The 26,071-nt window shown below is 41.4% G+C and overlaps 1 long non-coding RNA gene across 1 annotated transcript; it reads right to left on the bottom strand.

Annotated features, from left to right (window-relative positions):
* Positions 1-4,535: 4,535 nt before the first annotated feature.
* On the bottom strand, positions 4,536-8,593 carry LOC109366581 (uncharacterized). Its single transcript, XR_002112953.3, has 3 exons — positions 8,145-8,593; positions 7,994-8,034; positions 4,536-5,734 (listed from the first exon to the last, which is right to left on the bottom strand). It is a non-coding gene; the product is annotated as an uncharacterized LOC109366581 (long non-coding RNA).
* Positions 8,594-26,071: the final 17,478 nt, after the last annotated feature.

Below are 26,071 nucleotides of genomic sequence, written 5' to 3'. Positions count from 1 at the left end.
AATAATCAGTGAAAAAAGCTGTGAACAATAGTAGGTGAATCATCACTTCATTCCTGTTGTGTTTCAGATCAAACTTCTGAAACATTTTAGCCCTGATAGTAGAGAGAACAGCACAAATTAGAATTCATAAATTGTTTTGACTGGAAAACTGTGTATGCAACTGAAATAAATTGGAGCATTTCCTATGTCTGTGAAGTGGGACAAAATAAATGTATTCCACTTCTTCCCATCTTGCAGACAGAGAAGAAACAGAGAAAATTTAGAGTTAAGTTTAGAAACTGAAAAGGCTTCCAGGTGCCCAAATATACAGATCCTCACCAAGTATGATTTTTACATATGCCTTCCTGCCTAATTCCTACTGACTTTTTATTGAATGCCCTTAAATTCTGCCTCATGAGCACAGAACTTCGTATTTTGCAGCAAGGCAGATGCTACTTTGAGGAAAGCATTTTACTGCAAGTTTGTATTCTCTGATGCTAGATTTGCATAGATTTGCTAGGTATGTTTCAGAGCAGGTTGGGTGTGGGAGAAATGCACTGTTAACGTGAGGGTCCCACATTCAGCTGCAATGAGTTTTACTTCTGGGAAAGTCAGAAATGGTGAGTGGCTACTTTTTATTTAGTGTGTTCTTGGTAGCTTATGGCATGCGGGAGAATGTAGATAGGTCCCTATATGGCTAGAGCAGTGATCTAAGACCTGGTGGCTTACAAGGAGGCCACTAAGAAAAAATGCTCAAAGTCATTTCTCCTTGGATAAATTAAAATGCAGGTATGTGTAGTCATTACAGAAGTCTGGAATGGAGAATCCTTGAGCCTTAGAAGTCCCTTGAGCTTTGCAGTAGATGTCTACAGCAAATAGGAACAGTTCTTATTGAGATCACCAGCTTTGCCAGTCCGTTGTCATATCCAGTCAGATTAGACGGGGAAACGAATTCATAAAGGAACACTGCCCTACTGTGTCTTCCAAAAGATGCAAACCACAGAGATCACTGATGGGACTTCCTAGGAATTGAGAACTTCCAGCTTTTCTCCTGGGGTGTCTCACACTGGGACAACTCATAGAAGAGCAATCAGAGAACACAACCATTTGAGTAGTTTTCTGAGTCATATAAATCCAAGATAATTCAGGCTGTACATTACATGCCCAGACTTTTGGATATCCAGGTTGTTAACGCTTATAATATGGTACTGTTAAAGAGGTAAGTATAGACTAAAACTGAAAACTGCCAGTCTGTAACCATGTTAAGGGCATCCATATTGTTAGCTCCTTCGATAGTTTCTGTTCCAATGAGGATATGGGGCAACAGTTGCTTCTCTTCGCTGTCACCGACCTTGACAGCCTGTTTCCATATTGTTCTTTATTTCTACGATAGAGATGATGTGAAAATTCAAACTCACTCAAATGAAACTGGCTCTGACCTCTCTTTTTGGTGATTCTGTGTTCATAAGTACCTGTCCTCCCACCTTTTCTGTCCCTGAACAGTAACAGAGCAATGCAAACAGAGTTGTTATTTCCTGGCATTCTGCATAGCAAAGTACAGAAAGGCAATAAGGGCTGTGCTTGCTTTTCTCTGCACCACAAAGCCCAGATGGCCAGCTGGGTATGCAGATAAAGCTCTGAATTTCCTAAAAAGGCATCTCAGCTAGTGCTGTCTGCATGCTGGGATACTTAGGGAGGAATTCTTCCCAAATCCTTCCCTAGGACAATAGGTCTCTACACTGCTCTCTGCCTGTACTCCCACAATAGCCCAGTGTGATTAATCAGTGTTGCTCCTGCAGCCAAAGGTGTGGGGAGCAGGGGGGGAGAAGAGAAAGGGAATTATACTGCAGTTCCAAACAGTACCAAATCTTGCATTAAACATCTAGACAATAGATTCCATTCTTAAGCAGTGTTTGAAAAATAAGATTTTTTTTTTTTTTAATTCTTACTGATTAAAGTGGAATCTGCAGCTTATTTGTTTTGTGGTGGTGTTTTTTTTTTTTCTCCAAGGTACATCAACTGCGTAAGAGAACATTTCACCATAAAGAACAGGCTGATTCACTGCATTTCTCCTGAGTACAGATTGTTGACTTCTCCCACGCAGTCTTCATAAATTAAGAAAGAAAGATGAAAAGCCCCACAATATATGTTTGTGATTGTTCCAGGATTAGAGTAGTTACATTGGTTCTCAAGTCTCCAGTCTTTAACACAAAACACAACGAATAAATAAAACCTAAATACTTAGGTGCTTCAAAGTAGCTGTCAAGCCATGGCACAATGTAAACAGGAGATGCAATGAGTCCAGCATCAGAGATTCACCTTCCTTTCGTAGAGCTTGAGGCTACTAAGAACCTTCATGTCTTGGGATTTGTTCCTCAGCTCTTATACAAAGACATGGGAAAGTGAGACTGTGCTGTACTTCCATGTTCAAACGGACTGAGCACTGATCAGCTTTAACTTTCTAACTTCTCTCAAACAAGAGTTTAACTGTGATAATGAAAACAAGGTTACCCACAAAAAAATCCAGTCTCCTAAGTGCAATTACCAATCTGCAAGAACAAGAGAAGCAGAAGACTGGGCATCCATTCCAGTAGTAAAGCTTTTTTTCCCTTCCCAACATTTGCTTTTTCTACACAGTGTATATTCAGTACAGGAAAACAGAAAACAGCCTGTAAATGTAAAACTTGCCTGAAATGAGATTTGGTTCCATATTTCAGACTACAAGTGAAACATCAGAAGTAATTCATTCAGGAGGTGGTAGGAACCCTCCAGGGTGGTTCAGCCCTCAGTCAGAGTAATAAATAAATAATCCCATAAGCTTTTTGTATTTTTTAACTACAGGCAACATGAAAAGACTACCAGAAAGTTGCCACTGCAGGCATAAAGTGCATTCTTTCCTGGTTTCTTTAGTAAGTTGCAATTTTCTGTAGTAAACTGTGCTTTGATTCTGTCAACAATCATTTTGAATAATTTCTTGAGACTTAAAAATATTCAATCCTGTTTTTCTTCTATAGAAAAATAAAGATAGTGGAAGGAAAACATAAGTTCATAACAAAATCTAACTTTCTTAATCATACAAAGGAAGTCTGTCTGCATTAGAGTAGTCTACACAGTCATAGCATTCAAGTCTGGTGAGCTTTTTACTAGGGAAGAGAAGAGATGTCATTACCTTTTCAACTTGTAATGGCACACATGCTAGAGAGAGGGTTACATAACCACCAAATGTCGATACAACTTCAAAAACATAATTGTTGAGATCAAGACTTTTGAGATGAATTTCCCACCGTTTTTAACAAGGAACAAGGTTCAAGGCCTCATCTCATGAAACTACAAAGATTCTAATAATCAGATTGTCAGCAGGAATAGAGCCTTAAAATATTCTGAACAACCTTTGCAGCATGAGCTAATACAGAAACTTGTAGCAAGGGGAAAAGATCTCCTGTTCATCTTTGCTTCTGCCATGAGCAGGGGACACATGGGCAATATGGTTTCTTTCTAGAAATAAGAGAAACTAAGATTTGGGTTTGTTGAGTTCAGTCCCAACAGGCAGAGAGGAAAGAGAAGGAATGTCTTCTAACTTTCCTTTCCTTCCTTCAAGATTTTCAGTTTTTCCTGTCCAGTTCCCTGCTCCCTTTTTTTTTTTTCCTTTTCTTTTTTTCCTCCTCTTCCTACTTGACCCAGAGAAACTTTCCTCCTTTAATCTGGGTAGGATCGGCAAAGAGAGAATCATTGGAAATACAGCCTTTTCGTTTGCAGTTTTAGTGCCAAGGAAATATCTGCAGGGAAAGTTGCTCCAAGGAAAAACATGTGCTTGTTGCTCTGTGAGAGGGAGGGAGCTGGTGGAGAACCGTAAATATAGACAATGAACAGGGAGCACAGATGACCAATCTTGGTAATTTTTTGCCAAAAAAAAAAACCCAACCTGTTGATCTCATTCTCCCCAGTAAAGCAATATCTTACTACACAGATGCATTCTAGTTGATATTTAATATGCTTTTTACTTTCTCTTTATTGTGCCTCTGCCAGAGTCAGCACTTAAAATTTATGGCATCCCTGAGATGATGCAGCTCTTCAATAATTTTCATTTCCACTTTATTGTTTTGCATGGAAAAAAAACATTAGGAACTCTAAAACGGACACAAACCTACTCTTTGCTTAGAAGCTGAAAATCCAATCTCGTTAGGTGTTCTTATTTAATTAATAATGTACTTTTAGAGATGAGTATAAACCAAAGTGAATACTCAAGAAGTGAATACTTAAGAAGCAGGAAGTGGAAAAATTAATTTTAACCTCATGGGAAAATATTTTTAAATATGTCTTGCACTGCTGTTTAGGAAATCTTTTAGAAAATGGGCTACCTTGTTCAGTGGTATATTGTAATTTACTAAACAGTACTGATATTTATCTTGTTCTTTACACTGGCTTTCACTCTGACTTTTACATCTTTTCCTTAGACATAGAATCTACCCTCCGCCTTTAAAATCATAGAAGTTGTTAAATTCTGAGATTTGAGCATCCTCAAGAACCAAGATTCTCTGAGCAACTTATTCCAGTATTTGACAAAGTTTATTTCCTCAAATGTAATTCACGGTCAAATATATACATATATAGCAGCAGATGAACAGAAAATCCTGACGCTAAAAGTAAAGCACAGTAAGTAATGCTGTACTTTCTTCCTGTATTACATGAACAGCTTGCCTGGCACAACTAATAACAGAAAAGACTTTATAGCTCACTAACATCTCCACTGAAGCACCCATTTCAGTATGCATGTATTTTTCCCAACAGAAAATAATGAGATTCTGCAATGGTCTTCAGCAGTATTTCTATACTGTGAGATCAAAGTAACTTCTTGTTATGATGAGAAGAACTGATTCTTGTGACACTAAAGCATCCACACATCCACAATGATATCATTATCACAATCTGGTCTATTAAAATTAGTCCAAAATAGGCTGTTCAAATCATGTCTGTAGCAGCAGTGGAGTAAGCTGAGAGCATAGTTTTGTGATGATTTTGCTAAAGAACAGTACTATCTTGCAGTCAGTCCACGGGGAGCTGAGATGTTGAGACTTCTTGCTCTCTAGCTATATTACTACCTCACACTTCAAGGTTCCTTCAAGTTTCCTCAGTTTTTTTTGCTTTTTTTTTTTTTTGCTTTTTTTTTTTTTTCAATAGATGTAGAATTTAGCCATGATTTAATTCATCTTTCGAAAGAGTGGGTTTTTTTCTTTTTTCACTACTTTCTGTAGCATATTTCTGAGAAGATATCAAGTGCTTTTCAGAGCCTGACCACAGCAGAATTACTGCAGATCATGTTTGAAAGGAACTCCAGTTTCCGGTTGTACTGAATGTTTGTCACTTCCATTAGCTTCAGCTGGTGATGAGGACAATTTGCAACCAAACATTGGATTTTAAGACTAGAATTATTCTGGTCCCACACTGATACTTGTAAGCTGGATATTTATGAGCAGTGCCCATTTGAAGAGCTTTGGGCTCCAGGAAATCTGTGGAAGGGTCAGAATCCATCATTCCTGATTTTTTTGTCCACTCGCACAGAATGCATTTTCCACTCTTCATTTATTTTACAAAGCCTTCAATTTGAATTCATTTTTCATCCACGATTGCTGACTTCTGTTATCCTTTCATAAGTATACAATGTATACCATAACCAAAGACACTGATCTGTATTGTCCTGTGTGGCAAGTAGAAGGTCTTCTCAAGGTCAAACTGACAAGACCCACAGCCGTCAATTCTGAAAGATCAAAAATAAAGATGAGCTTTATATAGCAAATAGGATTTATTTGGATATCAACTATCACCTCAAAATAGCAGAAGGCATGGTTGCTGAGAGAAAGAGATACAAATATAGTTTAGAAACCTTATATAGTTTTATAAATAACCAGGTAAATTTATATATAGACAGTTATTAAATAGGTTTGTCACTCTAAGGAACTCTATTTTTCTCTCCATACAGAGAGCCACATTTGCGAGACTACAAATTAGTATAAAGTATTCAGAAAATGTGATTGGTCTTATCTGAAGCACTTTTATTGCTCATTACAATGCTGGGCTTTAGTGATTTACGTGGCCTTCCCAAATGTGGCACATAAGCTTTCAAAGTTTTCATTATCACAACATAGTTAAGCAATGTTTCCAATGTTGTATGTGTAGTCCTTACTGTTTGAGTAATGGTTGTTATTTTCACTGAAATAAATATATTCACACATCACATTATTTGTAAGTGAACAAAAATATCTTGGTCAACTAAGCCGAATTCCAAAAAGTGTTTAACCTCACTAAAGTAAAGCAGAAAGTATGCCCTCTAAAATTCCTTATTTGGTACCCTTGAGACAACAGAACCGACAAACTGCTGGGTAAAAGACCTGTTGTATAATGCAAATACATTCAATGAAAAGTGATATATTTTTTAAAAATAAAAAGAAGAAGAGTAAAACATTTGTTGAACAGCAAAACAAATACTTTTTTTTTTTTTTTTTTTTTTTTTCCAAAATGAAAAGAAAAACAACAGCTTGAAAATAGTGGTAATACAATGTGAACAGTAACACCTTTCTTTTTATTGGGTGTCAATAATTTACTTTCTATTAAGAGGAATCTCATCAGACTAACATTGTTTAAGAAACTTTTCATTTGGATAGAGGCTGAGAGCAGGAGGGGTACAATTCTTAAAGAAATGTAGTATCTCAGTATTGCACAAGACAAGTGACAAAAACTGCCACTAAGTTGGTGGAAACTGATTCAGTTTTGAGAAATTTTAAGGAACAAACCTCTGGCCGATATTGATGGTTCTGAGCAAGGATGTTTTCTATTTTCAGTCTGACTGAGAGTGGACCTAAACATATTTTGAACACACTAGTACAGTTTCTCACATCAATATTCTTCATATTGCCAAAACAGGTGGAAATAAATAGTAGGAAATGTCCTGGGTGTCGTTTTTTAAAAAAATGTTCTGACAGATGAGTGTTATTTCCCACAGCATGTAGTTTTCCCTGTTTGTAGATAGGAAGCTATGAACAATCAAAAATAAGATAAGCTTTATGTTATATTACTGTCTGTGTGTATGTTACAGAAATAGAAAGATCATAAATAAGAAGTGCATATGATAATCCGTGTCAGGTCTCCTGTACGCATTATAAAGCAAGAGAAGAAAGGGAGATGAAAGCAATCTTAAACTGTTAACGCCACAGTAAAATCTAGCATTATTAGAACAGGACTTGAAGAAAGATCTCACTCCAACACATCAATAGAGCTAAGAAATAATAAGAGTGGAAACCATAATTAATTTTTTTTTGTTATTTTTTATTCAAAGTGTAATGAACTATTCTCAAATACAGTAATTGCTTGAGATAATTCACTCCGGATCATCCCAGAGAAAAAGCAGACTCGTAGAAAGAAAGCAGATATTAGAATTTCACTAGTCTGGAGATACCCTTCAGGCTGACCCAGATCACTACCTGTTCCTTTCTAAAATAGGGTCAAATAATAGACCTGAAACTTCTGAGTGAAGTGGCATTTCTGCTCAATGAAAGTAATCCTGAGCTGTCTGCTTGACACTCTTACTGATTCAAAAGATTTCAGTTGTGGATTTTTTGTGCAAATGTAATGAAGATGCTGTCACTGATGGTGATGCTACCAATGCTACTTTCCAAACTGACTGGTTGAGATCTTGTAGAAAAAGTGGCTTTTTACTATCTCTGATGAGTCTGAAGTAAGAAGAACAGAGTGGGGGGAAAAAAAGAAAAAAAGAAAAAACAAAATTTAATAATGTTAATCTGGATTATTCTTTGTTTCACTTTATAAAATGTTATACCATTTTTGCTGTTCATATTTGTATCTCAATATGTTGTTCATTCTCTTGCTCCAGGAAATGTTTTGAAATTGCCACGCAACTTCTTCACCATTGATATAGTGAACTTGTCTGGGCATGACATCCACTACAAATGGAAAGAAGGGGACAGAGACTGTGTGAGAAAGTGTGGATTCAGAAACTTACCCACTTCTTACTGTTTCCTGTGCTGCCAGCATCCAATCTTTCTGAAAAAGGGAAACATGAAGTTTAAGTCTAAACAGGAACACTAGAATTGTCAGACCTGAATCCCTGGAAACCACACCGTAAATATCTCATCCAAGGAACTGCTACACACCCTCTTGCCTCCATGTACCACCAATCACTTCCCAGTGCTGTGTCACAAAGTTGAAGCCTGTAGCACCTGTAGCAGAAGAACAAATGTCACATTTTACTGTGACATTCAATTAACTAAGACCACCAATCATATAAGACACTGAAAGTAACTCAGTATTTGTTAAACAGGACTCCAGAAGGGACAAAAAAAGTAGATAAAGGCAAAACAAATACATGCTTGCCTTCCTGATCTGGGTTGACTAAAGGGACTGGAGGAGAATATTTTGTATGTTTAAGTTAGTTGGGTTATTTTGGGGGAGTAAGGTAATCGTTGCAAATACAGCTCAGGTAAACGGAAATTCAGGTTGTTCTCGGTTCCCCTTAGAGAGAAAAAGAAGCTCTTGGTTGCCGAGGTTAGCTGCTTCGCAGCCGTCCTGGGCAGAACCGCAACGACTGATCGCAGAACATAGGGGGTTTCGGTCGGTTCCTTCACCCAGGGAGCCCCGGGATAACGGAACAGCCTGGCAGCTCTCGCGAGAGCGGCTGACGTGACGCGAGCGTTGCCAGGGCAACGGCGGGAGATTTGAACGGGCACAAACCCAAATGAAGCCCTTGATCACTAAGGTTAGCTGCTTCGGAGCTGTCCCGGGCAGAACCGCAGCGAATGATCGCGAAGTATAGGGGGGTTTCGGTCTGTTCCTTCATCCGGGGAGCCCCGAGATAACGGAGCAGTCTGGCAGCTCTAGCGAGAGCAGCTGACGAGGCGTGAGCGTTGCCAGGGCAACGGCTCTGCATCCACGCACCCTCGCCTAGAGAAAGCCTCCGGGAGGGCAGCGATCGCTGCTCGCCAGGACGGAGAGGAGGAGTCAGGGTGTGTGAATCACGTGGGTCGGGCAAACGTGGAGAAACCGTAAGCCACCCATTTAAGGGACAACGCATTTAGAAAAGTTGTTGTTAATGTAAAGAGAGTAATAAGTGCGGGGGCACCTGTTAGCGGCATGGTAATGGGGCGAGGGTGGTGCCAGCATTACTGGCAGCAGGGCAGGGCTGATCAATCACACCCTGTTAAAGCTACCTGAATAGTGCTAATGAGTCTGCTGGGTGAAACACTGGCTAGATGGCTGGGCCCAAAGAGTTGTGCTCAGCAGAATCAAATCCAATTGATGGTTGGTCATGAGTGGTGTCCCCCAGGGCTTGCTACTGGGGCCGCTTCTATGTAACATCTTTATTAATGATCTTGATGAGGAGATTGAGTGCACCCTCAGTAAGTTTGTAGATGACACCAAGGTGGGAGGGAATGTTGATCTGCCTGAGGGGAGAAGGGCACTACAGAGGGACCTGGACAGACTGGATTGATGGGCCAAGGTAAACTGTATGAGTTTCATTAGGGCCAAGCGTCGGGTCCTGCATTTTGGTCAAAGCAACCTCAGGCAACCCTACAGCCTTGGGGAGTGGCTGGAAAGCTGCCTGATGGAAAGGGATCTTGGTGGACAGATGGACAGTTGGCTGAGTATGAGCCAGCAGTGCGCCCAGGATCCTGGCTTGTATCAGGAATGGTGCAGTGAACAGGGCTAGGGAACTAATCCTGCCCCTATACTCAACACTGGTGAGGCCTCAGCTCGAGTACTGTGTTCAGTTTTGGGCACCTCAGTACAAAAAAGAAATTGAGGTGCTGGAGCAGGTCCAAAGAAGGGCAATAAAGCTTGTGAAGGGCTTGGAGATTATGCCCTACGAGGAGCAACTCAAGGAACTGGGGCTGTTTAGTCGGGAAAAGGAGGTTGAGGAGGGACCTTATTGCTCTCTTCCAATATCTGAAAGGTGATTGCAGAGACAGTGGGATTGGTTTCTTCTCACTGGTGACAGATGACAGGAGTAGGGGAAATGGCCTTAAGTTGTGCCAGGGGAGGTTTAGGTTGGATATCAGGAAAAACTTCTTTGGAGAAGAAGTTGTTAAGTACTGAAATAGGGTCCCCAAGGAGGTGGTTGAGTCACCATCCCTGGATGTGTTTAAAAACCATTTGGATGTGGTGCTCAGGGACATATTTGTCAGAGGGTTGTTAGTTAGGGTAGTATGGTTAGGTTGTGGTTGGACTCAATGATCTTGAAGGTCTTTTCTAACATGAGTGAATCTGTCTGTGAGAGATTGGCTGGCATCTAAAGGTTTAAATTACACATCTGATTTCCTATTCCCAGGAATCACTGAATTATACAACACATTCCATTTGCAGCTGTGAACCTTTTCCTTTGCAATGGTTTAGTAGATTAAAAAAAAAAAAATCAGGATTTCCTGACATTTTAAAATCTTAAAATACACTTTCATTTCACTTCCAAAAAGTTATGAAATATCTCCATGTGCAGCATATGCTTTTTGAAAGTGGAGCCACAGTCTAAAAGTCAAAGGAACATTATTATGTGGGAAGCCTGACATACTTGCTAAGCAAATCTCCGTACCTAGGAACTTATGTCTCATTTCTTACATCTAGAAGAAGAATAGATTGTAAATATTAGATCTTGATACCATCCACAGTATATTATAAAAGAAAGATCAAGAGATGAGTAACTGGATGATATTCTCTACTGGTAATTTATATAGTATCCTTTCCATAGCATAGAAGCATGTTAAATATTTCATAAAACTGAGCTCACTGCATATATTCTTAGAGAAGGACATGACTCCTTTCATGGCACATGATCAGAAAATATTTAAAATACTACTGTGAATAGCCACTGAAAAAGCTTGAGCTCATGCTTGACTTAAGAATGTTGCTTTCATTATGGTGACTTATTTATTTTCGGGTCACTTGTTTTCCAAAAGGCCTGCAGAAATGTTCTACATCTGATTTTTTTTTTTGGGGGGTGGAGGGGAAGCAATGTCTATGGTAAGTTCCCTCAAAAAACTCCAAGGTCTCTATAATGCAGTCACGTTTCTTTTCTTTATGAAATGGTTATTCTTTGTCTCTTTCTGCCATGCAGAGAAAGAAAGGTTTTATTTTAAGATTTTATTTCCAGACTTCTGGAAACTGATGTGATTCTTTTTAGTCACTCTAGGGAGTGATCTCAGTTACATAATGTTTGCTTCTCATCTCACAGGACACGAATCTCAGGTTTGGAAGCATGGATGATATGTTTGAGGAGAATCTACCACTTCTCTCACACAGTAGTGAAACAACATAATAAAAGGGAGGACCTTTTCTTATATAGTCATAGCACTGTCTAATTTGTGAAGATATTCTTTCCTCTGCTCAATTGCTCTCTAGCAGGAAAAGGCACAAACTTTTGGGGGCTTTTCCATCTTTTCTTTTACTAATTACAATTCTGTTGCTATGCATATGATGGGAAATATTCTGACTTAGCACTATAGTAGCTAATTCAAGTACAAGTTGCAGAGAAAATGTTGGTCTTAATGACAGATTAAAAACTGACAAAGCAAATTATATGTGTGTAGTTAGGTTTTGCTGAGCCCCATACTGTTACCATCCTACTGACTGTAGGCTATATAGCTTAAACTTAATTTTGTTGTATCTGTAATATATAAACATTATAGCTTAATGGAATATAGGTGGCTGTTGTTTGAAATCACATTTTGGATCAAAAAAGAGTAATTTATTTCTTTTAACATGGAAAATTTTATCACCATATGTTCAGAGCAAAGATAATGCAAACCACTACAAAGATTTTTATTCATTGTCAAGGCAAGAATGGGAAGTTGTAATGGATTTTTGTTCACAGCTGATTTTATAACCTATCACATTAAATGGCATCACATTCATATGACCTGGCTTTATGTAACAAAGTTATAATAGCTCAACTGACTGAGCACAGAACCTGCATTTTGCTGTAGCAGTCAATGCTTAGTCCAACCCAATATTAACTACTCTGAGCAGGTTTTAAATTTTCTTGTTTCTGTGAAATTAAATCTAGTTTTCTTTTCTTCATATTAAAAGGATCTGGTATGTATATACTGTACACCAAAGTGACCCTTTAATTGAGGCCATGCTGAAACTGGCTCCCAGAACATTGTTTTAATTTTTAGCTGTATTTAGTAAATAAGATCTTTGAATCCCTCTGTCAGTACCACATAATTACTGCTTAATTAGTTAGCCAGTTACAATAAGATATGACAAAAAGTAAAGGTCTCAAAGATATCACGTTCCTGTACATTTTGTAAAGACTGAGGGCTAGAGAGTAGAGAAGGACCCAGACTGGTGCCAGTAAGGATGGAGCATGGTCTCAGCCACAGGTGATCAACTTGCCCTGCTAAAGCACCCATCAGCACTCCTTCACAAAACAGTCAGTATGTGGGTAGGTCTAAATCCACCACAGCCAGTACTTTTGCTGATGTGACAGACAAACAGGTATCCCTACTGCAGTGCAGGGCCTACGGGTCCTGAACACAGTAATCAAATTGCAGTCTCGCTAGCACTGCGTACAAGGGCACAATCACTTCCCTAACCCTGCTGTCCACACTGTTTCTGATTCAATCTGATATTGTTGGCCTTCTTGGCAACCTGAGCCCACTGCTGGCTCATGCTCAGCCAGCTGTCAACCAGCACCTCCAGATCCATTTCTGCCAGACTTAACAGCCTCTCTTCCCCAAGCCCATACTGCTGTATGGGATTGCTGGGAGAGAAGTGTTGCACCCAGCACTGAGTCTTTTTGGAGGCCATGGGACTGGACATGAGTCATAGATCTGGCCTACCCACATCCTTCTGAAGATCCTTCCTACCCTCAAGCATATCAGCAATGCTACCTAAATTAGTATAATCTACAGACTTATTGAGAAAGGACTCCATATACTATTGTCCACACTGATAAAAATGTTAAGCAGAAGTAGCCGCAATGCAAGCCCTGGGGAATGCAACTGGAGAACGTTTACCCAGAGAACTGTACATCTGTCCCAGCTATGAGAAGCCTGTTTCTCCAGGAGCATACCATGAGAAACAATGTTGAATGCCTTACTAAAACTAAAAGGCAACACAGCCTTTTCCTCACTTTTTTTTTTTTTCCCCATGAATTTCTCATGGAATTTTTGCAGTGTACATAGCTCACCAAACTTTGTTCATACTAATACGTTGCAGAATGTCTTTGGATGACCACAGCAGCTGTGCTAGTTCAGTCTTTAATCATTTTCACATACTTACAGTTCTTCCAAGGTCTCCTGGTCAAAAATGCTGCATCACTGCACGTCTATATTCTCACAGTTTAATAAGTAAATACAAGTGAACACTGAAAATTAAGGTAGGTTTAAAAGGGATGATTTTCCCTATCATATTTTTTCAAGACAATGCTCAGACTAAGGTTCATTCTGAACAATTAAATAGTTATGTGCATGATCCACACATTAGGTTGGACAGCAAGTGACATTAAGGCCTTATCACTGAGGCATAATATTATTAATATGTGTAGAACATGATGTCTGACAGAGAACATTAACCACAGTTAGAGAGTCTGAGAGGCCTTTCAGAAAGGAAGTATTGTAACAAATGTTCTTATTGACCATAAAAGAATACTAAAGTGAAAAATAAGTCTAGGCACTCAAGTCAATGAGAAAAGGATTTTAAAAAAGTGCAAAAAGGTCTAACTCTACCATTTTCTTCACATTATATGGCAAAGTACATGCATATAAATTGGAAACTTTACATATTCTAAATGTTAACCTTAGTTATCAGTAGCTGCTTGGATCTAGTAAAGCACTTTTTCTTCTCATAGGTGCTCTTGACTTAACATCCACTGTCAGTAATAAATATACCTAACTAAAGCCTTGGAAAGAGCTCCAGGCCAAAGGGCTGCATTCATGTTCATCAGACATACTTTTCCCCTCTTGCTTTAAAAACCCTACTAGAAAACAAATCAAGGAAAGGAGAGGAAAAAAAAAAAGAAAAAAAAAAAAGGAGGAAAAAAGAAAAGAAGAAATAGAGGGAGAAGGACCAATGAAGGCTGGTCAGGCCATCTGATACTGCATGCAATGTTTTCTTTCTTTTCTGGTCTCGCATGAGTAATCTAAAGAATTTGTACTTTAGGTAGCACAAGTTGTCTAACAAAAGTACAGTTACTTATGAATAATTTGGATTTCAATGTGTATGTAAAGAAAATGGCTCAATGTAAGGCTTTTTGTACTAAAGCCATCTGTGACTCACAGTATATCAAGCAGGATATTGGGTCATTGTGTAAAAGCAGCAGTGCATGAAGGGCTATGGAAATAGCATATGAAAAGACACTTCACGATGCCCTGTAAAGTTCTTGGAAATGGTAATCATATGGTGTTTGAAGAACAGTGATTTGTTTACACATCCGGCTGGTACTGGAATCAGATGTCTCTTCCATACATACTATTGTTTAGTGAGATTTTAGTGCAGCGTACAGATGCTATTAGGGCAAATCTTTTACTTGGGTATGAGAAAGATATGAGTCATGCAGCCTTTACAAAAGAGAGTAGATGAACTGTTGATGATACACTTACGTTTATGCTGTGTATGTGATATGTATCCCAGTTTAAAAAAAAAAAAAAAAAAAAGCTGATTTGGCATGGTAGAGTGCCCTTAAATACTATGTTGTACAGTTTTCCGTAGTTGTGTCTGCCCATTAGCTTTCATAGATGAATTCTGTAGCCCATTAAAATCACATATAATAATCAATGATTTCTGTATCTCCAAATTTAATCCTGTAAGTTCTCAAGCATTGCAGAGATATTAAACAGATTTGAAACCTGAAATAGATTTTCTACACAAAAAGAATAATTTGCATATAAATAAATATTGTCTTCTTCTTCCATAGCCTCTTTCACATGAATTTGAAGAATGCAGTGAGACTGCATAAATATATTCATGAAAGTTTGACTGCAGATTATATAAAGATTCCTCCATTTTGACATAAATCAAATTAATCCTCTTTGAATCTTCACTGAAATGATGATGCTAGGCTAAATAAATCTCTTTGAATTCTCATTAACCGTTAGTACAGCAGATTCTTTGACTGGTTCATTATCATGCTTGGTGGCATATGCTTAAAAGGAAGAAAAAAAAAAGAGAAGAACTATACAAGTTAATGCAGGATAGAACAAAGATGTAGATTTCAGCCTTTGCCTTTTACATATTGCAAAGTACATAGAATAATGATCTAACTTCAGCAGCACATAAGGTTCTTCTGAATTGCCATTCAAATTGTTTCTTAACTTTAACATACTATAAATTAATCAGGAAGATGCACATAGATTTTCACTGTTCAAACACAAAACTACAGAGGAAGAAAGCTTTAAAATATCTGCAATATAACATTAACAAAAAAGATATAATCAAATAAATTCACTACTTCGTAATGGAAAACATGCTAATTCAGCTCCAATGATTCTTAGAAAGTAGAAGAACAGTGAAAAAAGAAAGATTAAAACAGGCCTTTTTTTTCTATGAAAATCTCAGTGATGATGGGAAATTCTTGTCCAGTTCCCTCTCAAGCACACAGATAGGCTATAGCTATTACCTACTAAAGAAAATATTTTATCTGGATAAAGCACTGCTATATTTAATAGTCAGTCATCCACTGTCAAAATACGTAACTTGATGAAATACTACTCTGTTTAACAGAATTCAGAAGAAATAAATGTACAAGATTTCAAAGAAAACCGAACAATGATCAGCCATTTTACATGTTATGCACCAGCAACACCAGAGCTGCACAAAGCTCTTTTCATTCTGTTTCCATGATCTAATAGTGTTCCACAGAACAAGTTCATTTCCTTGTCTTGTGTCAAAGGAGAATGGGGTTTCTGAGAGGACCCCATTTACACAAAGGCCCTGTACAGCCTAAATTAGTACACATGATTGGATGTGATGGGGTTCACCCCGTTAGGCAGAGCCACAGGCATCAAACTCTCTGGTTGCTGTTTTAGGAGAACAGGATACTGTATTATTTAATCCATCATTAATATGTTCCACGTTAAGCATAATGCCTGCTGTCATGTTTCTTGAATTTCACAAGCTAATCAAAGTAGCTGCTTCTTATTACATAACTGTACTGCAGTGTAATCCTAAAGGCTACTTCAGGATGTTTCTTACAGCTTCCCATTGTTTATGTAACATCCCAGAAAACTGCTCCAAAGTCATATGTAGAGAAAGGGAAGATTTATCAGCTCCTCTCAGCCCAAATGGAGGAAAACTTCTGATTGTATGTCTATCTCCACAGAAAACATGAATCCTTAAAATTCACGACAGATAAACTTGTGTTGTTCCTCTTAATATTATATTGAAAAACTGTTGCTATTGTTTTCTTTTTGTGATAACCAGAAGACTCCTCGTCCTCCCAGTTCACAAGAGCAATGCCATAAATGATCTTCTTTGATGGGGTTGGCATCCAGTTCCTTTTCCTTCTGGAGATGCATGTTCTTGCTCAGCTCCTTCTGTCCACTCCTACTTCAAACACTTTTTGTGCTAGTTACATTGGAAGCTGCGATAAGAATCCTAGAATAACTAGATGAAAGTTTTATTTAACAGATTGTTCCAATCCCAATAGATTCTGGAAGTTATCTAATAGAAGAGTTCATTTCTTCTTCTCCTTTCTTTTTTATCCTTACCTCAGGGAAAAGGGAGGAACAGCAGCCACACCTAGGGGATGTTGAGCAGTGCATCAGGCCTTGTGGAAACAAAAAGGAAGCAGTAAATCTTCTCAGCAAGAGCAGTAAGTTTTGGCGTCTTTCCTTGACACCACCCTCACTATCCCAGCCTCCTCTGCCCCTCCCACACTCACACATCTAAAAAGCAGATGGAAAATATTCTGCCAGAAGACATTGAAACACAGTGTTAGAAAGTTACTCTCTTTAGGCTGGGGAAAGTGATAGAGAACTCTGGCAGGCAAATTAAGTTATTCATAGTCAATGGCATTTTGGAAGGAAAAGCAGGAAGGAAGTAGGAGAAATTATAGGGATTGTACAAGAACCATCTGGGACATAAGAAACAGATGCTCTTCAGCTAGCTACACTTCAGAGAGAGACCTGTGTGGCTAATACTGGGTGAAGGAGGCATTACTGGTCTTCCCAGTTTGTTTTCAGAGCTGAGCATACTCTAACACTGCCATGACATTAGGAATATAACAGTGTCACTGTTGCAAAATGTAATTTCCACAAACAGATTTTATGATGATCAGATCCTGAAGGTCCTTATTGTACCCAATTTCATGTTTTTTTATACATCCTAGAAAGTCTATGAGACCCTACTCTCACAAGAACTAAGCTCTCTACAGTCAAAATGAAAGGTGTCTTTTCTTGATATGACTCATACTGAAAACTGCATTGCATATTTTGGAAAAATGGAATATCCTCAGTTGGGAGGGACCCATAAGGATCATTGAGTCCAACTCCTAGCTCAACACAGGGGCAGTCAAACTGCAAACTATATGTCTGTGAACACTGCTCAAACACTCCTTGAACTCAAGGCTCAGGGCAATGACTACTGTCCTGGGAAGACTGTGCCAGGGCCCAACCATTCCCCAGTGAGGAACCTTAGCCTACCAGCCAACCTGACCCTTCCTTTAGGCCCTTTTGCTGTCAGATAGCTCATTGCAGCCACCATGAGGCCCTCAGCTCCTATGCTCTGAGCTGAGCAAACCTAGGGACTCCAGCCACTTTATAACAACTTATAGAAATTAATCCAATTCCATCCCCTAACTCTTGCACAGGAAAAGAAGGAAGAATAAGAATGAAGAACCATGTGTGAGGGAAAACAGATGCAGCAATGTTCTTGTGAACATACTGAAATACCACGGTGACAAGCACAGGAGGTCAGCCTGGAAAGGGTATTTTCCTTTCTGTTATTTCTTTTGAGTTTTAGACACATGATGTAGGCAAATATCTAATGTATTTTCCATTAATTAACAAATACATTCTACCATGTATGTTTTATACCAAAGATAAAATAGAGATTGAATTTGTCCACATGAATATATAGATGTACAGAGATGTACACACAGACAGATACTAGAAAAATCAGGCAAAAGCATCTCTTCTTTCCATCCTATCACCAATATTTTGAATTTGACTCCATTAACGGACATATTTTTACTGCCCAGAATTACAGTGGACTAGCACTGTACTTAGATCAGAATAAATACAAAAATCAACACTGTACAAAATTCATTAGAAGCATGTATACTTATATTTTTCCTCTGTTTCCAAAAACAGCACAATCTGCTATGGGTTCTTCACTTTCTTGTCTAGCCTATAGAAATAAATTATATGACACATGTTGTACAAATATTCCAAGCATTGTAATTTTCCCATCATTACAGTCTGACATTGCAGGAAAATCACTTTTTGTTGGAATTTACAGATAAAATAGCACCTGCTACAGTAACCTAAGGACCTGAAGGAATTGTTACACAATTAATCCTTTTGATTCTTATTGTAGAAATCAGTGAAGTGCATCAGTATCCTGTGGCATATTGTCTCACATTGTTTTCAGCATGCAAATTTTTTATGCCAGAGATCAGACTTTTGGTTATAAATCAATGGGAAATATAGTATAAAAATGAAGAAAGAAAAAAAAAGAAAGAAAGAAAAATAATAAAAAAGAAAATAGTAACCAACATAAAGAACCAGAAAGGAATCAGTATGGATAAGATAAATGGATGTCGGAAGGAATGTTAGGCATGTTTACCTGTGTGTAGATAAACAGTGACTAGATTTCTTGCTTAAACTTTTTTTACTTTTCTTCCTAAGTTTTTGCCTGAGGCACACCAAATTTTTCTCAAGACTGATTGTAATAAATGTATTTGTCTTGAATGTGTGTGGTTCTTGAGCCAGAAGTGCACTTGCAGCCCAGAAGACCAACTGAATCCTCGGCTGCATCAAGAGACGAGTGGCTAGCAGGGAGAGCAGGTAACTCTCCCCCTTCACTCTGCCCTCATGAGACCTAATTTGGAGTACTGTGTCCAGGCCTGAGGCCTTAAAAACCAGAATGATATGAAACAGTTGGAGTGGATCCTGGGGATGGCCTCAAAGATGATCAGAGGGCTGGAGCGCCTCTCTGACACAGAAAGGTTGAGGGAGCTGGACACAGAAAGGTTCAGCCTGGAGAAGAGAACCTCCTTGCAGCCTTCCTGTACTTAAAGGGAGCTTGTAATCAGGAGGGGGACCAATTTTTCCATAGTTTGATAGTGATAGTAATGGGAATGATTTTAAACTAAAAGAGGGGAGACTTACATTAGATGTTAGAGAAATTTTTTACTGAGAGGATGGCGAGGCACTGACACAGGCTGCCCAGAGAAGCTATGCATCCCTGGAAGTGTTCAAGGCCAGGTTGGATGGGGATCTGGGCAGCCTGATCTAATGCTTGATGTAGTGGTTGGCTACCCTGCCCGTGTCAGGGGGTTGGAACAGGATGATCTTTAAAGTTTTTTCCAATCCAAATTGTTCTATGATGCTATGATACATGGCATAACCCAGGAAAGCCATTGAAATCATCATTCCAAAATGGTGTTTCATTAAAATGAAATACTGAACAGCGTTTTTTTTGTTGTCTATAGCTAATTTGCACAAATAATTGTCAAAACAGAACAGAATCTCTAAAAACTGCCTAAAATAAATATTTTCAATACACATTTAATACAAATCCTAAATAATCATTTTATGAAGGAAAAAATAATACATATAGCACTGAAAAATTATTAAGTCTGCAAGGATTTGAAGTAAGAATAGTTTTGTCATGTGAATGCAATTAGATATTAATATAGGACTAAGCATCCTAGTAATCTTTTTAGATGAGTACTTGAGAAATGGAAGTCACTTTTTTTTTTTTAATGAAACTCTAATTGCTTGCCTGTCCATTCTATTAAAACAATTATAGTGCTTACACATATAAGCAGACATGCAGCATGCCAGCTTAGTTTATAGGCTGAATTAAAGTTATATTATGTTCTTAGTAGAAGGCATTTATAAATCCTATTAATTCTTAGTCTGTATGCACATCTATTGTCCTTATTGACAATTCATGCTTGGAGCTTGTGAACCAGTCTTTCACCATGCTAGAACATGACAGCCATTCTCAGTGCAGAGAACACTGCAAAATCAATCTTTAAACATGTTAATATTATTCTCTTTCCTTCAAAAATGTAATTTTCAGCTAACTAGCATAAATTGCTTACAATGTTTGCAGTAGCATTATTTTGCATAGGGGTAAACAGAAACATCTAGGTAGATTTCCCAGCTAGACTTCATCCGCAGGAGATAAAAAGGACAGATTTGTGCTTTTGCTTTCCATTTGCCAAAACTAGTTATTTTCAAAATAATTCCCATGAGAGATAAGAAGAAATTCTACCAAGCTGTGACAAGCAGATTGGCCTCCAGGGAAAGAACTTTGGGAGATGGTGCTCAAGACAAAGCTAGACAAAAAAATCTGTTGAGGGTTGAAGGAAAAAAATTGCTTAGGGCAAAAAGACAGGATAAACAGATGGTCCATGTGCTTAGGATGCCCAGAGCAGGTGCTTGTAGTAGGGGCTGAGTAAGAATTTCTACTTGAACACCTCTTCGTACATCACACCAAGCAGTCTCTATGCACTAACACATTTTTTATTGCATGGACGGCAGAAGGCAGCAGCCCCATTCCAAGTAGCACCAGCCCCACAATGTCATGGACACATTATCAGAGGCAGCCACCAGCTCCAGAAACCACCCTATAGCTATAAAAGTCATGTCACAAGAACACATAGGGGTGGTTGTGTTCCAGAATGAACTTGGTGTCATGGCAACCTGGAACGAAGACCAGGAAGGCAGTGCCAGCAAGAGATCACCGCTAGGGTACAAGAGTGACCAAGAGCTGTGGCAGATAGAAGACTATGGGGATGGATGGCAGCGGCTGCTCCCCTACCTCCCAGCTATACACAGGAACAAGCAAAGCAAGACAAGGACACAGCCAGACATAAACACACTCCTGTACTCACCGGCTTCTGTCTTCTGAAAAGAGGGCCATGCACTCAAGGATAGGTAAATAACAGCTATATTATACTCCACGTTAGTCGTACCAAGAAAGGTAAAGAAAAAAACTGATCTGCACATAAAAGATTATTGACTGGATTGCGCAGCCTCCGGCCCAAATGAGGGTGCTGACACAGGACTTCCTGACTGCACTGGAAATTTCAACACACGGCCGTAGAAACAGCTGGAAAAATAGTAAACTCAAAAAAAAGGCCGCACAGGGGAGGGCAGCACATGGAAGCAGGGCACCTGGCTGCTCCTTTATTCCTTCCTATCTGCCTTGTGGATGGGCATCTGCACAAGATGGAACCAGAGAGGACTCACGCCTATCCCCAGCCCGCTAAGTCGTGTCCATGCACCACACAAAAAAGGTATGTCTGACACAAAGTCTAACATTTCGAGTTGTTAAGTGACCCTGGTAGATCCCCGAGATGCCCCTGCCCTAAGCCCAACATTTCATACCACTTTGCTGATCCTCTGGCCCCACTGCAGGTGCTGGAATTAGACCTGAAATATTGAACACAGAACAAGGGAAAGGGTTGGCAGATGAGCAAGCAGGTGAGCAGGGCCACGCAGGGGAGGGCAGCACATGGAAGCAGGGCACGTGGCTGCTCCTTCATTCCTTCCCATCTGCCTTGCAGATGGGCATCTGCACAAGATGGAACCGGAGAGGACACACGCCTATCCTCAGCCTGCTAAGTAGTCCCCATGCTCCACACAGAAAAGGTATGTCAGACAGAAAGTGTAGCATTTCTACTTCTTTAGGGACCGTGCTAGATCCCCGAGATGCCCCTGCCCTAAGCCCAACATTTCATACCACTTTGCTGATCCTCTGGCCCCACTGCAGGTGCTGGAATTAGACCTGAAATATTGAACACAGAACAAGGCAAAGGGCCAGCAGATGAGCAAGCAGGGCCACGCAGGCGAGGGCAGCACATGAAAGCTGGGCACATGGCTGCTCCTTCATTCCTTCCCATCTGCCTTGCAGATGGGCATCTGCACAAGATGGAACCAGAGAGGACTCACGCCTATCCTCTGCCTGCTAAGTAGTCCCCATGCTCCACACACAATAGGTATGTCAGACAGAAAGTGTAGCATTTCTCCTTCTTTAGGGACCGTGCTAGATCCCCGAGATGCCCCTGCCCTGAGCCCAACATTTCATACCACTTTGCAGATACTCTGGCCCCACTGCAGGTGCTGGAATTAGACCTGAAATATTGAACACAGAACAAGGGAAAGGGCCAGCAGATGAGCAAGCAGGTGAGCAGGGCCACGCAGGGGAGGGCAGCACATGGAAGCAGGGCACCTGGCTGCTCCTTCATATCTTCCCGTCTGCCTTGCAGATGGGCATCTGCACAAGATGGAACCAGAGAGGACTCACGCCTATCCCCAGCCATCTAAGTCGTATCCATGCACCACACAGAAAAGCTATGTCAGACACAAACTCTAACATTTCTAGTCCTTAAGGGACCTTGGTAGATCCCCGAGATGCCCCAGCCCAGAGCCCAACATTTCATTCCACTTTGCTGATCCTCTGGCCCCTCTACAGATGCTGGCATTGGACCTGAAGCTTTCAACACACGACAAGGGACCGGGCTAGTTGATGAGCATGCAAGTGAGCAGGGCCACACACGAGAGGGCTGCACATGGAAGCTGGACACGTGGCTGCTCCTTTATTCCTTCCCATCTGCCTTGCAGATGGGCATCTGCACAGGATGGAACCAGAGAGGACTCACGCCTATCCTCAGCCCGCTAAGTAGTCCCCATGCTCCACACACAATAGGTATGTCAGACAGAAAGTGTAGCATTTCTCCTTCTTTAGGGACCGTGCTAGATCCCCGAGATGCCGCTGCCCTGAGCCCAACATTTCATACCACTTTGCAGATACTCTGGCCCCACTGCAGGTGCTGGAATTAGACCTGAAATTTTCAACACATGACAAGGGAAAGGGCTGGCAGATGTGCAAGCAGGTGAGCAGGGCCACGCAGGGGAGGGCAGCGCATGGAAGCAGGGCACCTGGCTGCTCCTTCATATCTTCCCGTCTGCCTTGCAGATGGGCATCTGCACAAGATGGAACCAGAGAGGACTCACGCCTATCCTCAGCCCGCTAAGTAGTCCCCATGCTCCATACACAATAGGTATGTCAGACAGAAAGTGTAGCATTTCTACTTCTTTAGGGACCGTGCTAGATCCCCGAGATGCCGCTGCCCTGAGCCCAACATTTCATACCACTTTGCAGATACTCTGGCCCCACTGCAGGTGCTGGAATTAGACCTGAAATTTTCAACACATGACAAGGGACCGGGCTAGTTGATGAGCATGCAAGTGAGCAGGGCCACACACGAGAGGGCTGCACATGGAAGCTGGACACGTGGCTGCTCCTTTATTCCTTCCCATCTGCCTTGCAGATGGGCATCTGCACAGGATGGAACCAGAGAGGACTCACGCCTATCCCCAGCCATCTAAGTCGTCTCATTGCACCACACAAAAAAGGTATGTCTGACACAAAGTCTAACATTTCTAGTTGTTAAGTGACCCTGGTAGATCCCCGAGATGCCCCTGCCCTAAGCCCAACATTTCATACCACTTTGCTGATCCTCTGGCCCCACTGCAGGTGCTGGCATTGAACCTGAAATTTTCAACACACGACAAGGGAAAGGGTTGGCAGATGAGCAAGCAGGTGAGAAGGGCCACGCAGGGGAGGGCAGCGCATGGAAGCAGGGCACGTGGCTGCTCCTTTATTCCTTCCCATCTGCCTTGCAGATGGGCATCTGCACAAGATGGAACCAGAGAGGACTCACGCCTATCCTCAGCCCGCTAAGTAGTCCCCATGCTCCATACACAATAGGTATGTCAGACAGAAAGTGTAGCATTTCTACTTCTTTAGGGACCGTGCTAGATCCCCGAGATGCCGCTGCCCTGAGCCCAACATTTCATACCACTTTGCTGATCCTCTGGTCCCACTGCAGGTGCTGGAATTAGACCTGAAATATTGAACACAGAACAAGGGAAAGGGCCAGCAGATGAGCAAGCAGGTGAGCAGGGCCACGCAGAGGAGGGCAGCACATGGAAGCTGGGCACCTGGCTGCTCCTTCATTCCTTCCCGTCTGCCTTGCAGATGGGCATCTGCACAAGATGGAACCGGAGGAGCACACACACCTATCCTCAGCCATCTAAGTCGTCTCCATGCTGCACACAGAAAAGGAATGTCAGACACAAAGTCTAACATTTCGAGTTCTTAAGTGACCCCGGTAGATCCTCGAGATGCCCCTGCCCTGAGCCCAACATTTCATTCCACTTTGCTGATCCTCTGGCCCCTCTACAGATGCTGGCATTGGACCTGAAGCTTTCAACACACAACAAGGGACCGGGCTAGTTGATGAGCATGCAAGTGAGCAGGGCCACACACGAGAGGGCTGCACATGGAAGCTGGACACGTGGCTGCTCCTTTATTCCTTCCCATCTGCCTTGCAGATGGGCATCTGCACAAGATGGAACCGGAGAGGACTCACTCCTATCCTCAGCCCGCTAAGTAGTCCCCATGCTCCACACACAATAGGTATGTCAGACAGAAAGTGTAGCATTTCTACTTCTTTAGGGACCGTGCTAGATCCCCGAGATGCCGCTGCCCTGAGCCCAACATTTCATACCACTTTGCAGATACTCTGGCCCCACTGCAGGTGCTGGAATTAGACCTGAAATTTTCAACACATGACAAGGGAAAGGGCTGGCAGATGAGCAAGCAGGTGAGCAGGGCCACGCAGGGGAGGGCAGCGCATGGAAGCAGGGCACCTGGCTGCTCCTTTATTCCTTCCCGTCTGCCTTGCAGATGGGCATCTGCACAAGATGGAACCAGAGAGGACTCACGCCTATCCCCAGCCATCTAAGTCGTCTCCATGCACCACACAGAAAAGCTATGTCAGACACAAACTCTAACATTTCTCGTCCTTAAGGGACCTTGGTAGATCCCCGAGATGCCCCAGCCCAGAGCCCAACATTTCATTCCACTTTGCTGTTCCTCTGGCCCCTCTACAGATGCTGGCACTGGACCTGAAGGTTTCAACACACGACAAGGGACAGGGCTAGTTGATGAGCAAGCAAGTGAGCAGGGCCACGCAGGGGAGGGCAGCACATGAAAGCTGGGCACCTGGCTGCTCCTTCATTCCTTCCCATCTGCCTTGCAGATGGGCATCTGCACAAGATGGAACCAGAGGAGCACACACGCCTCTCCTCAGCCTGCTAAGTAGTCCCCATGCTCCACACACAATAGGTATGTCAGACAGAAAGTGTAGCATTTCTATTTCTTTAGGGACCGTGCTAGATCCCTGAGATGCCCCTGCCCTAAGCCCAACATTTCATACCACTCTGCTGATCCTCTGGCCCCACTGCAGGTGCTGGCATTAAACCTGAAATTTTCAACACATGACAAGGGAAAGGGCTGGCAGATGAGCAAGCAGGTGAGCAGGGCCACGCAGGGGAGGGCAGCGCATGGAAGCAGGGCACCTGGCTGCTCCTTTATTCCTTCCCGTCTGCCTTGCAGATGGGCATCTGCACAAGATGGAACCAGAGAGGACTCACGCCTATCCCCAGCCCGCTAAGTCGTGTCCATGCACCACACAAAAAAGGTATGTCTGACACAAAGTCTAACATTTCTAGTTGTTAAGTGACCCTGGTAGATCCCCGAGATGCCCCTGCCCTAAGCCCAACATTTCATACCACTTTGCTGATCCTCTGGCCCCCCTGCAGGTGCTGGCATTGAACCTGAAATTTTCAACACACGACAAGGGAAAGGGTTGGCAGATGAGCAAGCAGGTGAGAAGGGCCACGCAGGGGAGGGCAGCGCATGGAAGCAGGGCACGTGGCTGCTCCTTTATTCCTTCCCATCTGCCTTGCAGATGGGCATCTGCACAAGATGGAACCAGAGAGGACTCACGCCTATCCCCAGCCCGCTAAGTCGTGTCCATGCACCACACAAAAAAGGTATGTCTGAC

This window comes from Meleagris gallopavo, chromosome 1 (assembly GCF_905368555.1).
Source record: "Meleagris gallopavo chromosome 1, MGAL_WU_HG_1.1, whole genome shotgun sequence".
Lineage (NCBI taxonomy): Eukaryota > Metazoa > Chordata > Aves > Galliformes > Phasianidae > Meleagris > Meleagris gallopavo.
This window is presented reverse-complemented; position numbering and strand designations above follow the sequence as displayed.